General features: G+C 35.8%; 1 long non-coding RNA gene across 1 annotated transcript in view; it reads right to left on the bottom strand.

Annotated features, from left to right (window-relative positions):
* The window catches only part of LOC102165655, a 112,623-nt gene extending 94,626 nt beyond the window's left edge, over positions 1-17,997 (bottom strand). The window contains exon 1 of the long non-coding RNA XR_002341878.1: positions 12,703-17,997. This is a non-coding gene — a long non-coding RNA (uncharacterized LOC102165655). The remainder of the gene's footprint in view (positions 1-12,702) is intronic.

Below are 18,025 nucleotides of genomic sequence, written 5' to 3'. Positions count from 1 at the left end.
ACTCCTTGTGGTACTTTTTAAAATTAAAAATGTCTGCCTCTACCACTGGATTTCAAATTTCTCAAAAGCAAGGAGAGCCTCATAGCAGATACTTACCTAGTTGCCTGTATGAATGAATTACAAATAATTAATCAAAGATCATTCTGATCATTGTACAGTTATAAATGTAATAAATTCATTGTGTGATAAAAAAATAACTGAAGCAAAAAAAAGAATTCTGGATGATGACTATATATATATAAACATTATCAACAGTCAGATCCTAGCGTTATCCCTTGCTGTTTTTTTTTTTTTACACAGAAAAATATATCACGTACCAAGAGAAAGCATACATGATTTTCAACAAATGTGGAATTTATAATATTCTCTGCAAAATTTCTAAATATGGCTACTTTGTCACCTTAGTCATGTTTATATTCAAAGACAGGCTTTAAAAATAAAATACACAGTTGCACAAATGAAAGATGGCCTTTTCTTGAGAAGCGAAGACTTCCAAATGTTAGCATTTACTTCTGGAATGTTCAAAATGATTTTTCAAGAAAGTATCTCTCTACCATATGTTCAGTCACATCATGTGAGATTTTTAATTTCCTTCCATAAAAATGAAGTTTCACAAGTCTAATATGCTTGGTACTCAACTGTGACTATCTTGCAATATACTCAAAAATATTGATACTATTTTTCATAGAGAATAAGAATGACCACTCTGAAAAAACACATAGAAAATAGTTTAAAAAGGAACAAAAGGGATTTCCATTAAAGTCAGAGGAGAATTGATTTAGATCTCAAACTCTATTCCTTTGAGACATTTCTAGTGTTGGAATTTTTCCATTTGATTTTAATAAATTCCTTTGGTGAAATTCATTATTTTGTTATATATTTTTCTGAACATATAAATCACAGTTATGATAAATCTTGTGCTTGATACTATGCTGGGACATCTACGAGACTAATTTTATCATTTGTTTCCTAGGCCTTGTTTTTTGGTGCATATGGCAATTTTTTGAAAAGAAATTAACATTATATATAAAAGATAGCATGAAAAACAAATGAAAAATAATAGGTGCTCTAGAAAATACTATACTCCTACAGACTAAGCTCACCCTAACCTCTATTCAACAGGTAAAACTGGGAATTTTATTTTAATGTAATCAATGACTGAACTGCCCCAGGCTGCATCCATTTTCACAAGGCTTTAGCCTCTGGTCTGCCTTCATTTTGAGCATTTGGCTCTTCAGGGATCTCAACTGATGATCTGGAGTGTTTACTGGGCTCCCTCTCTATGTCAGGTCATGATCTCCAGTTTCTTTCTTCCTTTGGAAGCGAGAGAATGCCAGAAATTCCATTCATCTTAGCCTTGCACCTTTGTAGCTTAAGAGTTTAGCAAATGCCTCATTAGAAAAACTCCTCAGTGTAGGCCTTCCTCTCCTGCCCCTCACTGTCTTCAGGTTCTTAGCCCCACATACCGTGACTGCCAAGGAGCTCTCTGAATCCTAACTCTCTGTTGCCTTCAACTGGATTTTCTGTAGGTGTTTCGTCCATATAGCCAATCAATCAGAGCAAAGAAATTAGAAATTATTAAAGGACTGATTGTGAACAACAAAATAGAACTCAATGTGCATTCAATATAGAACTAAGACTAAAGTGTGGAATTTATGATTGCAGACAAGAGGGGGACCACAACAGTATAATCATAAAATAAAACAACAGGAAGAGGGAAAGAGAAAGGATGACAAAGTCAAAAAGGTACTTATTTTCTCAGCTTTCATAATTAAAAAAAAATCTATTACTGACTAAATTTGAAACACAAAGGTTGAAAAAAATGACCTGAATTTCTGAATGTGCATAATCTTATATCTTTACCTGAGCAAGATCTTTTAGAATTCTACATCATTTGCAGGGGAGAGAAATATTTTTGAAGTTTCATCAATTTATTTGCTATCATTTTAGCTGTATATTTTTCATTTATATTCAAATTAAGTTCAATAATTTCATTTTTAAATATATATTATTCCATTTTCATGTAATTAGTGGGACCTATTTGTCTTTATGCCTATATCTATCTGTCCAACTTCCAATTTTGTGTATTTATAGAGAGATTCATGGAGTGATGATTAATTACCTCCTGATATAAATATTTATTTCAGAGTAGTAGACTTTTAGTTTTTTTCCCCCTTTCTTGTTTATACCTTTCTATAGTTCCTTTTATGCTCAAGAAGATATTTTGATATTTTCTGGGTTTTTTTCTTGTCTTTTCTAGGCCCGCACCCATGGCATATGGAGGTTCCCAGGCCAGGGGTCTAATCGGAGCTGTAGCCGCCGACCTACACCAGAGCTGGAGCAACTCGGAATCCAAGCCACGTCTGCAACCTAAACCACAGCTCATGACAACGCCGGATCCTTAACCCACTGACCAAGGCCAGGGATAGAACCTTCAACCTCACGGTTCCTAGTCAGATTCATTAACCACTGAGCCACGACGGGAACTCCCAATTTTGATATTTTCTGAAGCGGAAGGCTATCTTAACCTGACCAGAAGTGTTAGGAAATTATGAACCACGAGCTCCCGCAGTGTATTCTTCCATTTCCCATTTAGCACAGGGATTTCTAATTTGTTGTTCCAGCACCAACTGATAGCATAGAAGCAGCCCAAACACAGAAGGTACTCCCTCAGTAGGTAATAGGTGCAGTATACAAATTTAGTTCAAATCTTCTGACATATGATGGATTACTATCTTCAGTTACTGAGGAACAATCAGGGCTCAGAAATTAAACTGTAAAAAAAAAAAAAAAATCACACAACTAGTTCACATCAAAGAAACATCAGCCTATGTTTTCTGCCTCTGAAGTTCTCCTCACTCCAAAAGCCTATGCTTTATCCAGCTCTACAAAGCTAACTCTACTTCTTTTTCATAGACTCTGAAAAAAAACCATTTTTTTCCAATCCTATCTTCTCTTAGCTTTGGCTAGGATAGTTACTTAGTGCTAAGCATCACACATTTGCTTGTCTTCCCTTATTACTCCACTTTCCTGTGTCTCAACATGTTAAAGAAAATATATCAACTTGGGGAGTGAAAATCCAAGTGAAGTCATCAAACCAGCAAATGACAGTATATGAGGGCAGAAAGTGACCCTATACTTGGAGATGTAAATACACCTCCTAAATCTCAGAGCTAAAAATAGCCAACTAACTCTCAAAGTCCCAAATCCCACTCTGTCTCCAAGGTCACTTAAATATATTTACTTGGAATACTTGAATAAGAATAGTTTCTGTCATTGCTTAGAAGAGCATTTAAATGTATAAAACCATAAAACCACTATGATAAAGCCAAAGAATCTGACTTTTCCATCTTAATTCTGAACACAAAATTCATAACTCATTCAAAAGTCACTCTCCTGCACTGTAATATAGTGGTTAGGCCACATGAATTCATTTGCTTTATAAACTATAGAACAATATTTATGGAGGACAAAAGAGGTATTAGATACCAGATAATACTTGTAAAAATTAGTAGAAATGGTATATACAACTTGCTAATTTAAGGTATCATGATGCTTAACATTTTCTCCATTTTTTAAATTTAAACTGAAGCATAGTTGATTTACAATATTTTATTATTTTCAAGGGTACAGCATACTGATTCAATATTTTTATAGGTTATATTCCATTTAAAGTTATTACAAAATAATGGCTGTATCTTCCTGTGCTTTATAATATACCCTTACTACTCATCTATTTTATACATAGTAGTTTTTATCTCTTAATCCCCTATGCCTACCTTTCCCCTCCTTCTTCCTCTTACCACTGGTAACCACTAATTTGTTTTCTATATATATATGTGGGTCTGCTTCTGTATTGTTACACACTTTTATTTTTTAGAGTCAACATATAAACATTTGTCTTTATCTGACTTATGTCACTAGATATAATACTCCCTAGGTCAATTCACATTTTTGCAAATAGCAGAATTTCATTCTTTGTAGTGGCTGAATAATATTTCATCACACACACACATACACACACACACACACCTTATTTTCTTTATCCATTCATCTGTTGACAGACACTTGGACTGCTTTCAAATCTTGCCTATTTTAAACATCAATATTGGGAACATTGCAGTGCATATAACTTTTTGAAGTTATGTTTTTATTTTTTCCATATACATATACCCAAGAATGGGAGTTCCTGTTGTGGCTCAGCAGAAACAAAACCAACTGGTTTCCATGAGGGTATGGGTTTGATCCCTGGCCCCACACAGTGGGTTAAGGATACGGTGTTGCCATGAGCTGAGGTCTAGGTCACAGATGTGGCTCAAATCTGGTGTTGCGTTGCTGTGGTGTGGCATGGCCTGGCAGCTGTAGCTCAGATTCAACCCCTAGCCTGGGAACTTCCACATGCTTCACTCAGTGCCCTTAAAAAAAAAAAAAAAAAAAAAAAAAAAAGGGAATGGAATTGCTGGATCACACAGTAGTCCCATTTTTAGTTTTTTAAGGACCCTCAGTACTGTTTTCCACAGTGTAAATACTGTTTTTACTGTGGAAAAAAGTACTGGCTGCACCAATTTAGTTCCCTCTAAGAGTGTACAAGAGTTTTCTTTTCTCTACATTCTCTCTAGAATTTGTTATTAGTAAACTTTTCGATGATAGCCATTTTGACTATGAAGTAGTAACTCATTTTTAAAATTTTTTTAAAAATTTTACTGACATATAATTGATCTATAATGTGATCATTTCTTCTGTATAAAAAAGTGAGGTAGATTGGGGGTTTGGGATTGTCATATGCACACTGTGATATATGGAAGGAATGGTCAACGGGGAAGAATCATTGTGGTTTTGACTTGAATTTGTGTGATGTCTAGTGATGTTGAGCACTTATCCTGTACCTGCTATCCATCTGTATATCTTTGGAAAAATGTCCATTTATGTCTTCTGCCCATTTTTTGAGTGGGTTGTTAGGGTTTTCTTTGTATTGAGCTATATGATTGTTTATATATATTGGGTATTGTCATATCATTTTCAAATATTTTCTTCCACTCAGTAGGTTGTCTTTTCATTTGTTGATGGTTTCCTTTGCTGTGCAAAAGTTTTTAAGTTTAGTAAAGTCACATTTGGTTTTCTTTTTTTTTTTTTTTTTGGCCACACCCACAGCATGTGGAAGTTTCTGGGCCAGGGATAGAACTCCCACCACAATAGAGACCAAGCCACTGCAGTGACAACATCAGATCCTTAACCTGCTGAGCCACACAGGAACTCCAGGCCCCATTTGTTTATTTTTTTTTTCTTTTGCCTTAGGAGACATATATAAAAAAATACTGCTACAATTTATATGCAAGTGTTCTGCCTATGTTCTAGAAGTTTTATGTTTTCAGGTCCTACTTTATCATCTATTCTGATCTCAAATCAACAACTTAACCTACCACCTAAAACAATTAGAAAAAGAACAAATAAAACCTAAAGTCAGCAGAAGGAAAAAAATCATGAAGATCAGAGAGGAATTTAATAAAATAGAGATTCAAAAAACAACAGAAAAAAAAATCAATAAAACCAAGAACCGGTTCTTTAAAAGGGTAAACAAAATTGACAAACCTCTGGCCAGACTTACCAAGAAGTGAGCAAGAACTCAAATAAGAAATGAAAAAGGAGAAATCTCGACAGATATTGAAAAAATACAAAAAAAGTAAGAGAATACTATGAACTTCATATGCCAACAAATTGGACAACCTAGAAGAAATGGACAACTTGCTGGAGACATACAGCCCACCAAAACTGACTCAAGAAAAAATAGATCAACTGAACAGACCATTCACTAGAAATGAAATTGAGTATGTAATAAAAACATTTCCTACAAACAAAAAATCCAGGACCAGACGGCTTTACAGATGAATTCTACCAAACATACTAAGAAGAACTTGTACCCATCCTTTTTAAACTTTTACAAAAGGTTGAAGACGACAAAATAATCCTGAAGACACTCTATGAAGCCACTATCACCCTAATACTAAACCCAGACAAAATATACTAAGAAAGAAAATTATAAGCCAATATCTTTGATGAACATAGATGCAAAAATTCTCAACAAAATTTTAGCCAACCTAATTCAGCAACACATAAAAAATATCATACAACACAATTAAATGGGATTCATCCCAAGTTCACAAGGGTGGTTCAACATACATGAATCAATCAACGTCATACACCACATTAACAAAAGAAAAGTAAAAAAAAAAAAAAAACCCACATGATCATCTCAATAGATGCAGAATAAACATTTGACAAGATCCAACATCCATTCATGATAAAAACTCTTACCAAAGTGGGTATATAGAGAACATATCTTAACATAATCAAAGCCACTTATGGCAAACCCAGAGCCAATATGACATTCAATGAGAAAAGCTGAAAGACTTCCCACTAAAATCTGGAATAAGATAAGAATGCCCACTCTCACCACTTTTATTCCACATAATATTGGAAGTCCTAACCACAGCAATCAGACAAACAAAAGAAAAAAAAAGGTATCCAAATTGCAACAGAAGATGTAAAACTGTCACTCTATGTAAATGACATGATACTATATCTATAGAAAACCCTAAGGGCTCCACAAAAAAAATTACTCAAACTGATTAACAAATTTGTTAATGTAGTAGGATACAAGATTAACATTCATAAATTGGCTGCATTTCTGCATACAAACAATGAAATATTAGAAAATGAATATAAAGGTACAATACCTTTTAAAAATTGCACCCCCAAAATTAAATACCTAGGAATAAACCTTACCAGGGAGGTGAAAGACTTCTATGCTCAGAACTATAAACAGTAATCAAGGAAATTAAAAAGGATTCAAAGAAATGGAAATATATTCCATGCTCCTGGATTGAAAGAATTAATATCATTAAAATGGTTATACAATCCAAGCAATCTACAGATTCAATGCAATCCCTATCAAATGACCCATGACATTTTTCACAAAAGTAGAATCAACAATCCAAAAATTTATATGGAACCATAAAAGACCCAAAATAGCTAAAGCAACCCTGAGGGAAAAAACAAACAAACCAAAAAACACAAGCAGGAGGCTAACTCTCCCAGACTTCAGACAATATTATAAAGCTAGAGTAATCAAGACAGTGTGGTACTGGTACAAAAACAGACAAAAAGACCAATGGAACAGAACAGAAAGCCCAGACACCTATGGTCAATTAATCTTCTACAAAGAAGGGAAGAATATAAAATGGGGAAAAGAGAGTCTCTTTAGCAAGTGGTGCAGGAAAAAGTGAACATGTAAATCAATCAAACTGGAACACACCCTTACAGCACAAAAATAAACTCAAAATGGCTTAAAGACTTAAACATAAGACAAGACACCAGAAAATTCCTAGAAGTGAACATAGACAAAATATTCTCTGACATCAACAGCACAAATGTTTTCTTAGGTCAGTCTCCCAAAGCCGTAGAAATAAAAACAAAAATAAACCAAGGGGTCCTAATCAAACTTAGAAGCATTTGCACAGCAAAGGAAACCATGAAAAAAAAAAATCCAAAAAACAACCTACAGAATGGGAGAGAATAGTTTCAAACTATGAAACTGACAAGGGCTTGATCTTCAAAATATTCACAAAACTCAAGAGCAGAAAAACAAACAACCCAATTGAAAAAATGGGCAGAAGACCTAATAGACATTTCTCCAAAGAAGACATATGGATGGCCAACAGGCACATGAAAAAGTGCTCAAAATCACCAGTTATTAGAGAACTGCAAATCAAAACCACAATGAGGTACCACTTCACACCAGTCAGAATGACCATCATTAGCAAGCTACAAATAACAAATGCTGGAGAAAGTGTGGAGGAAAGGGAACCCTCTTACACTGTTGGTGGGAATGTAAATTGGTACAACCTCTATGGAAACTACCTTAGTATAGAGGTAGCTCAGAAAACTAAATACAGAACTAACATATGATCTAGTAATTCCACTCCTGGTCATCCATCTGGACAAAACTTTCATTTAAAAAGATACATGCACCCCTACATTCATTTCAGCACTACTCACAATACCCAAGACATGGAAACAACCTACATGTGCATCTACAGATGAACAGATTAAGATGTGGTGTATGCATACACAATGGAATACTACTCAACCATAAAAAAGAACAAAATAATGCCATTTGCAGCAACATGAACGGAACTAGAGACTCTCATACTAATAAAGTAAGTCAGAAAGAGAAGGACAAATATCATATGCTATCACTTATATCTGGAATCTAATATATAGCATAAATGAACCTTTCCACAGAAAAGAAAATCATGGGCATAGAAAATAGACTTGTAGTTGCCAAGGGGGAGGGGGAGGGAGTGGGATGGACTGGGAATTTGGGGTTAATCAATGCAAACTATTGCCTTTGGAATGGATAAGCAATGAGATCCTGCTGTATAGCACAGCGAACTCTAATCACTTGTGATGGAACATGATAGAACATGACAAAAAGAATATATGTATATGTGTAACTGGGTCACTTTGCTGTACAGCAGAAATTGACAGAACAATTAACTCAAGATAAAAAATTTTAAGAAAAAATAAAATATACATTACTATTTTTCATCATTTGGACCATAAAAAAATAATGTCATCTATTACATAATAGATATACATAAAACACAATTATGCTATTGTTAAGATTCTTATTTTAAGTAAAATAGTACAATATTAATTCTAAGTATGTTGTAATAATTATGCATATTTTAATCCTGAAAACTAATAAAATCTTACAAAGAATGAAATGAAATGTAGTTCATCAATTGGACAAAAGAAAACAAGAGACGGAGGAATTCTTAAATAAAGAAAATACAAATGTAACACATAAAAATCAAACAGCAAGATGATAGATTTAAAATCAAGCATATCAATAATAACATTAAGTGTAACTCAACTAAACATTCTATTAAAGGCAGAGTTATCAAAATGAATAAAAAGAAGACCCACCCTTTTCCTATTCATAAGAAAATTTTTAAAATATGAAGACAAGGATACTTCTTAAAGAAAATTATAGAAAAGATAGTCCATACAAATAGGAAACATAAGAAAGCTAGTGTGACTATATTAGTATTAAGTAGACTTCAAAACACACAGTATTATTAGACATAGAGGGGGTATTTCAGAGTAATGATATTTCATTGATAAAGGAATATCAATATATCAAGAAAACATAATAAATGCAAACACATATGCACCTAATAACAGAGATTCAAACTTCATGAAGCAAAGAATGACAAAACTAAAAGGAGACAGAAAATTACAAAACTCTAGTTGGAGATTTAAAACCAAGAATAATTAGACAGTACACATTGACATAACACAACACAACAATATTCTTTTCAAGTACACATGATAGATTCACTAGGTTAAACCACATGCTGGGCATAAAGACGAACTGCACTGTAATACAGCAAACTCACTCTTCACGAGGTACATATTTTAGGGTACGTATTTCTAAATAACCCATGTGTCAGTGAAGAAATCACAAGAAAAATTACAATATAGTTTGAAATGAATAAGAAAAACATTATATATTGTGTGGGATGCGGGTAAAAGAATAAAATTCATAGTTTTAAAAAGAAACATTGAAAATAATGTCCTACCTTAAGAAGATAGAAAAAGAATAGCAATTAAACTTAAGAGCAGAAATCAATGAAACAAATAGAAAAAAATAACAGCCAAAATTGGTTCTTTAAAATGATTAATAAAGTAATAGTCTTCTAGAAAGTAATGAAGAAAAAGAGAGGAGTTCCCGTTGTGGCTCAGTGGTTAACAAATCCGACTAGGAACCATAAGGTTATGGGTTCAATCCCTGGCCTTGTTCAGTGGGTTAAGATCCTGCGTTGCCATGAGCTATGGTGTAGGCTGAGGCTCGGATCTCGCGTTGCTGTGCAGCTCCAATTGGACCCCTAGCCTGGGAACCTCCACATGCCGCAGGAATGGCCCAAAAAAGGCAAAAAGAGGAAATAAAAAAAAAAAGAAAGAAAAAGAGAGAAGACACAAAACACCAGTGTTTAAAATGAAAGAGACACATCATTTTATCATTACAGATCTAGCATATAGCAAAAGAAAAAAATTATAAGTTAATGCTAATTTATGAGTTGGACTAGTTCCTTATAAAAGCAACTTACCAAAACTGACCCAGAATAAACTGAGTATTTCTATATCTATTAAATTAAAATCTTCCCAAAAGAAAACTCCCTATGAAGATTTCACTGGAGGGTTCTACCAAACATTTAAGCAAGAGATGATACAATAATACAACCTTTCAGAAAACCAAGGCAAGAATATGTCAGCACTAGTTACCAAAATCAGAAGACAACATTTTGAGAAAAGGAAACTACAAATCAAACTACCTCATGAACACAGACATAAAAATCCTTAATACTAGCAAATTAGTAAATTAGATTCAGCAATATAGAACAAGGATAATAAACCATGAACTAGTAAAGTTTACCCCTCAGGAATGTAATTTACCTTTTTCAGGAGGAAGAAGTAGGTGATATTATCACAATAAAGATTTAAAAGGTTATATAAGCCATTGACAAATACAGTGAAAATGGCCTTTCTTAGACTGTTAGTAGGAATACAAATTGGTAAACCTTTTGTAGGAAATTGTTTTGTAAAATATATCTAGTAACAATGACAACAACAATAATAACAACAGTTATCAGTAATGAACCATTCAGGAGGCATTAGACACTGGGTACTATATATATTAAGTGCTTAAAACAGACTTAAAATATTGGTTTTATTATCCTATTTTAAAAATGACAAAGCTACGATGAAGTATTAAGGTCTTTACTAAATTAAAACAGATTAAATGGAGGAATTGAAATTCAAACCCAGGCAGACTGACTCCAGAGCCTGTGACCTTCATTAATTATATATTTATAAACTACCTCAATATTTAAATGCACATAGTCTTCAATCCAGTAACAAATTCTATTAAAAAAAAAAAAAGAGAGGAGTTCCCGATGTGGCACAACAGGAATAAATGCGAGTAGCATCCCTGAGCATGCAGGTTCTACACCTGGCCTTGCTCAGTGACTCAGTGATCTGGCGTTGCCATGGGCTGTGGTGTGGGTTGCAGCTGCAGCTTGGATTCCCTGTTGCTGTAGCTGTGGCATAGGCTGGTAGCTGTAGTTCCAATTCGACCCCTGGCCTGGGAATGTCCATATGCCACAGGTGTGGCCCTAAAAAGAAAAACAAAGAGAGAGAGATGTTAAATCATAATTGGAAGAGGGAAGGTGAATGCACAAATATATTGATTAAAATATTATGTATAATAGTGAAACTTGGAAAACAACCTATATGTCCACCAGTATGGAAATGGTTACATAAGTTTGGTTGATATATATATTGTAACATTATGCAATTTTTTAAATGATGGTAAAGTTATTGAAAAATACATCCATAATGTATTATTTCCTAAAAAAGACAAGTTAGTTTATTATGATCTAATTTATATTTCAGACCCACAGTATAGGTGTACAAATGTACAGTGAGATGTTTGAAAACTATTCACCGAAATGTTATTAGCATGAATATAGGAGATTAACTGACTTTTTAGGGGGATTGCTTGAAGTTTTTACACCACATTTTTAACGAAAGTCTGTGAGAGCATGAATTTGGGAGTTAAGACTTCAGTTCATATCCACATTGGCAATTCTTACCATCTCTCTAACCTTCAGATTTTTCACTTATAAAGATAATAACGCCCAATATATACACCTCTCTTGAGGAATAAATTAGATAATATCTACAAAGTGCTAATACAGTGAATAAATGGTAAACCAGCTGGCCCAGAAAAACTTTCCAAATAAAACTTGAAAAGCTAGGTCTATAAAAACTTCCAGCATCCTAGAATCACCCATACAAAGGTCAGGTAAAGGAAACACTGGCTGAGGTACTTCTTGCCTCCTAGATGTAAGATCTCCATTTGCAGATCAAATTACATAAAATGAAGGGTATGTTTCGCCTACTCTGAAACAGAGCAGGGTGGGCTGGGCCACTGCAGAACACTCTGACAAGGCTTTGGCTCACCTGTTTCCCTATGTCCTCTATCACAGTTGAGCCATCTGTGCCCTGTATGCTGCGAGTCACCTAAAATACCCACATCTCAATGATGCCAAATAATGCAATTTCTAGAGTATGCAAATTAGGAATTTTAACAATCACCAGCAGATCCTATTCCTCGGTAACCTGATGCAGTGTGAGAAGAAAACAGAACCATAAAAGAAATTCAGACAGTGCCTAAATGGATTAGGAGCCACTGCCGAGCTATACCGGTCTCTCTCCTTAGTCAAAAACTCTCATTAAAATAAATGAGCCTGCTCATTTGAGAAGAAAAAAAAAAAGTTTGGGGGCACCGAATTGGAAGAGCAGCTCAATTCCTGCTCATCAAAAGGAACAAAAATCCTTATCCTCCAACACCCACAGCTGCAGATCAGATTCAACCCATCTCTCCCTATTAATGGTCTTATTAAATGCATTCTGTGTTCAAACCCATCCTTTGCATTCTGAAACGTGCTTTTCCTTCTCTTGTATGAAATAATTAAGTTTTATCTCTGGCTAATGCAAAGCTGAGTTGAAAGCAGAGGATAAAGATTTTGGTGATTGCTTTGTGGTCAACTGGTAAATTTAAAATTCTCCTCTTACCCTCAACATTCTGGCTGTTGGTCTTCTTTTATTTCCAATTCCAAAGCTTCCGGTAATGTTCACATTATTTGGTGCACTGCCCAACACCACGTAAGATCTGCTTGCAATCTAAGAACATGTGGAGAAATTATGTGTTTCTGTCGCACCCTATTAAACGGTATTCAAAACACAATGCCCCAGAAACTAAATTGATTGTGGGTTTTATAACCCTTTTCAGGGTAATGGAAACAATTCCGGACCATGAAAGAAAGCATAGCTAGTGCAGCTGTGGGAATCTTAAGACTGCTCAGCTCAGCAGTCCCATCCTGGCTTGGGTAGTTAAAATTCGGTTGGATTTCATTCTTCTGGATTTTTGACAGACCACTCCATAGTAATAGCTACATAGTTTTCCACATTTCTTGTAAAAGAAGTGTTTCTTTTGACTGATTCTGAATTGTGTTGGAAAATGGACATTGGAAATGTCAACAGGTAAACCACTGTGACGTTATTCCATGTGTAATATTCTTGTGCTTTTTTAATGAACCCAGCCCCAGCATTACGGTCAAACCTCACAAACCAGGAAGCACAGAGTTAAGGGAGATACTATTTTTACATTCCTCTAGGTGTCTTACCCGTGTGTGACTCTTCCAGCTGTGGATATAAGGAACTACTTAAGCGGCAAGCCCATGACTCAATTGCAATGGAAATCACAGAGCTGGTTTAATGTTTAAAAATAAAAAGGACCATGTTCTTTCTGAGGTTGACCAGTAACCCCCAACTCCTGAGCCGCCTAGCAAGGCAATGCCTTGATCCTGTCACCTACCATAAATGATCACTCACTCAGTCATTACCTGCACTGCATGCTGCTCCATCAGAAAAACATCTGTGAACATTATTTGACAAATTGATTGCTAAATGAGCCATTAGCTGAAGGGGCTTTCGGATTGCCTCTAGGAAGCCAGAGAGGCTGCAGAAGAAAAACGCTTACAGATGCAAAGCAGCGATTACAAAGGGAGAAAGATCCTTTGGATCAATGCTCAGGGGAGGGTGAGGGGACCAGTGTGGGAAAGGGGTGGAGAGGTAGCCATAAACCACGTTCTGCAAGAAAATCCACCTTGTCTAAAGGAAGCTGTTTATTAGAAGTCGTAGTAAAACTGCCTAATTCCCCCAGTGCCTCAAGGGAGAAATCTAAGCCTTTGTGAACTGAAGGGGAGAGAAACGTAGGCAGTGGTGTGCTTGTCAAGAAGAGAGAACTAGGAAAACAGTGTTAGTCATTGTACCAGCCCAGCTTGCCAAGAGCCGACAGGTGTGCCGTTTCCTATTGTTCTGATGGGTGGCCAGATACCACAGTTTAGTATTCATCCTCTCCTCCATGTGCAGGAGAAAACAGCTGTCTCCCTGGCTCAGGGTACCAGGAGAGAGAGAGACAGATCTTTTTCCATTAGCCTAAGTGGCAAGGCTTTGTTTGATCCATCATTGAAAACACATGGTCTCCCTGAGAAACACACATTACATAGGAGTAGTTTCCTCATAGTGGCTCCAAAAATAGCCTACACACACTATATTGAAATGAAAACATAAATAAATGCAGAAAGATGCCGAGGTTAAATTATGTCAGGCCAATAAGGAGTAATCACACACAACAGCCCTTAAGGAAATGCCTTTTATAAATCCGGCTGGTTTCACAATGCTGACAGATGTTTGTTATTTAAAAAAAATAATAATAATAATCCTTGAAAAAGGAAAGCAGGTTATTTTGATCTAAAATGATGTGTTTTCCTGACTCGCATGGAATGGAAACTATTTCAGAGCCAAATTCCCTTGAGAAGCAAAGAAAAAGCACCCAAGACTTAAGGAGTGCCAGATGCAGTAGCTGGAAGACTTTTAGACTGCAGTACCCAAGTTTCCTTTTGGGGTGAGGTATTAAAGACTCCTGGTAACTGGCTCATGCAGTATCACCTGGTACACTCCCATGACAGTCATCAGAACCAGACATCAGTGCTGACTCAAAGGCTCTCCACAATGAAAATTTGGTGAATACCAATAAAAACCATGCTGCTTATATTTACAAGGGAGAACATGCACCCATTACAACAACACATGAAACTTGAGAAATGCTGGCTCTGTCGCAGAGCCGAGGTATTTTTCCAATAAAATAAGCCGTGAACTTCGAACAACTTTCAACACATGACATTCTGGTGCCATCACATATACATAACAGGTTAGGCTTACACTTTAACACACTAACCCAAATCCTGTAATAATAACATAAGCCAGAGGGATGAAATTACCCACCAAAACAAGCGAATTTCAAGCTAGAAGCAGAGGGTCTTCCATCTGAGAGCCTCCTTTATGGGCAACAAAGTTTAATCCACTTACTTCCTTTACCAAACCGAGACATTACAATTCACATGCTTGATAAATACATTCTTATGATTTCACATACTTTTTTCCATGTTCCGTGACAGAGCAGAGTTTGATCCTTCCCTCGGTTCATGTAGGGCTCTTTCTGTCCTTGTTTTCCAAGTCAGTAAAGCACCAAGTGAGCTGAGGATTTAAAAAGGGCTGAGCGGTGAGGGGCAGCATAGGCAAATGCCTTCTGCGTTGTTTAAATAACTTTCTAGGTCCAAGATGGAGTTGCTTCTGCCCAGGACGTCGGGTCAACAAACTCCCCCTCTGCCTGAAAAGACCTCGCGTGATTGGAAACGCCGTGTAAGGAGTCAGCCAATCCCCATCGCTAAGCCAACCCTGGGCTTGATCACCACACAGGTGGACTGTACCGCTTCAGCCAATCAGATATTTTCTCTTCCTTATTTTGGATTTCTTATCTTGTAAAAGCTTCCGGCTTTCCTCTCCATTTTGCAGTTCTCTGAAAAGCGATTATCTACTTAAGGAAATATTGCATAATTTTTTTTTTGTATCATCTAAATTGTTTCCATTAATATTTTTTTTAAAAAACATGGTAAAGTGTTGAATTATTCTATGTCCTCCTCTAATCTCGGCGGGGAGGGGGGGTCTCTGTTTTCCCGATGTAAAGGGAAACTCTTTCCATATAATGTCTTCTTAGATGGAATTGTTAGGAGTTGGAGAATGTAAATTATGAAAAAGAATAAATTGGGGTAATTTATAAATAAGCCATTGAATTGGATGTAATACTCGTTCAAAAGGAAGCATTCACATGCTTGAAAACATTATTAGACTCCTGCTTTTTGTAAACGTGGAATAACAGGGACCAGATATCCTCTGTTACAATTAACTACAGAATGGGGATCAGATTTGAAAATACCCTGAGCAGAAAAACCATTTAAGCTGTGTAAACAGAACTAAATCTGTGTTATTATAAGAACATAAGTGAAACAGGTTATTTCCTACAAATGGCTCTGACGGTCATGAGAAATTTGTCGTCTTCCTAAAAATGCTGTGAGGTAATCACTTTTACCCTATCCCTTGCTGTCTGGAAGCCTTCATGGTAATAACCAGTCATTGTTTATAAACAGTTTCCTCGTTTCCATTTTATAAACCATCCTGTAACTTCAAGCCCCTATGCTTCATGTCGATCTTTGAGGTCTCCCAGTTTGCAAATTTCTTTTATATGCCCAAAAAAACTTTTACTAAATACTATTTATTGATTTGGTGGTTTTAATTTTGCTCTTCTGGATTTTTACAGTTTTTGGAATCAGATGTAGGACCAAAAGAAGACTCCCAACCATGTGAGGCCAGTTAGCAACCAGGTGTCAGTACTCAGAGAGCCCATTGACTCCCTGCTTCCTGGGGAACTCTGGAGCTTGAGAATTTCTCTCGGCTCTGAGCTCAGTCTCTTTGTGTTTTGAGTTCTCTGACTTTACTGTGCATGCCTGTTTGTTTTGCATTCTCTTGAGACCAGGCAGGTTTAATCTAGATTCGGGCAACCTGAAAAAGAGCTGAGGCACTGTGGGTAGGTCAGACATCCTTTTATTGGCTTCACAAGCGGTGTTGGCACAGAAAGTATTTATACTAGTACAGAACAAAGCCAGCAATGTGCCACAGTGTTACATAGGGGTGGCCGTCATGCCATTCTATTGCACATGCATAGGTATAACTATCATTATATAATAGTTGGTGTATCATTCTTCACCAGAACAACATGGCGGCTAGGCAGAAAGAACCTGAGTTACTCCATTTTCCACACACCTGTATTTTGTTTATTGATGCTTCTTAGTAAATCACTATTTTTTTGTTCAAAAGAGGGAAAAACATGATTCCCTGTGTTTTGGAATAGCTATTGGAAAAACAGAGCCCCTCACAGTTGAGATGTCTTAAGGATTCTAAAAGGAAACATGGGTTCCACCTGCTCTAAAACTCTTTCTCCACCTCTCCCCAAAATTCCTTCTTCCTATAGGTATAATTACTAAGGACCAGGATATTGTGTCTTTCTGGAAAATGAGTAAACTTTTGGATCATTTGGACTTGCAGTGGCCACTTTGGGGAGATTTTAACTAGATAAACCTACCTTAAGAGGCACCCTTGAAAAGAGATCTTAAACCCTTCAGAGACAATGGAATGCATTATTTGCTTGGCATACAGAGGCTTCTAAAAGAAAAATGACTCCAAAAATAGCTTCCAAAAAGAGTATGCAAGTAACCTTACACTCTGCAGGTAACCTTAACTTAGTACATCAGACAGAAACAGTTTCGATGTATCTATTCTTTCGGTTCTGTATTATTGTATCTGAAACATGGCTAAAATTTAAAAATAAAAGCTATAAGATCTATTTGTGTCTGTTTACATGTTTATGCATGTCTATGTATGTATGCATATTATGTATGCGTAATATTTTTAAAGGGGTCTTTAATTGGCATAAATACATAAATTAAGTATTCCTAAAACTCTCAGAAGTGTAAAAATCAACCAAAATGCTTTTCAAATTCACATGATCTGAGATAGCCTTTGATAACTAAAGCTAATTTAAGTTACTAGCTTCCGTAAAAACAGGCACTGTCAATATTAAATGTAATACAGACATACAACTTTTCCTGTCTGGATTTACAAGTCATGCTATCTCAATGTTATTAAATTTGCCAACAATAAAAATAACTTAAGATAATGGTTAGCTGTTTGTCTAATCTAAACATAATTACTAAAAATAAGTAATTTAAATAGATGGAAATAAGTTTATATTGTGTTAAACTAAGTAAGGATATTCATTGACTATCGAGATCATTTCCAGATAAGATAATACACTGAGACAACTGCTAAATGTAGGTTTATTTACTTTTGGCTTTTTAATTTTTTTTTTTTTTTTGGTCTTTTTGCCTTTTTTAGGGCTGCACCTGTGGCACATAGAGGTTCCCAGGCTAGGGGTCCA

This window comes from Sus scrofa, chromosome 2 (assembly GCF_000003025.6).
Source record: "Sus scrofa isolate TJ Tabasco breed Duroc chromosome 2, Sscrofa11.1, whole genome shotgun sequence".
Classification (NCBI taxonomy): Eukaryota; Metazoa; Chordata; class Mammalia; order Artiodactyla; family Suidae; genus Sus; species Sus scrofa.
Note: the sequence above shows the minus strand (reverse complement) of the source record. Positions and strands in the feature narration are given on the sequence as shown.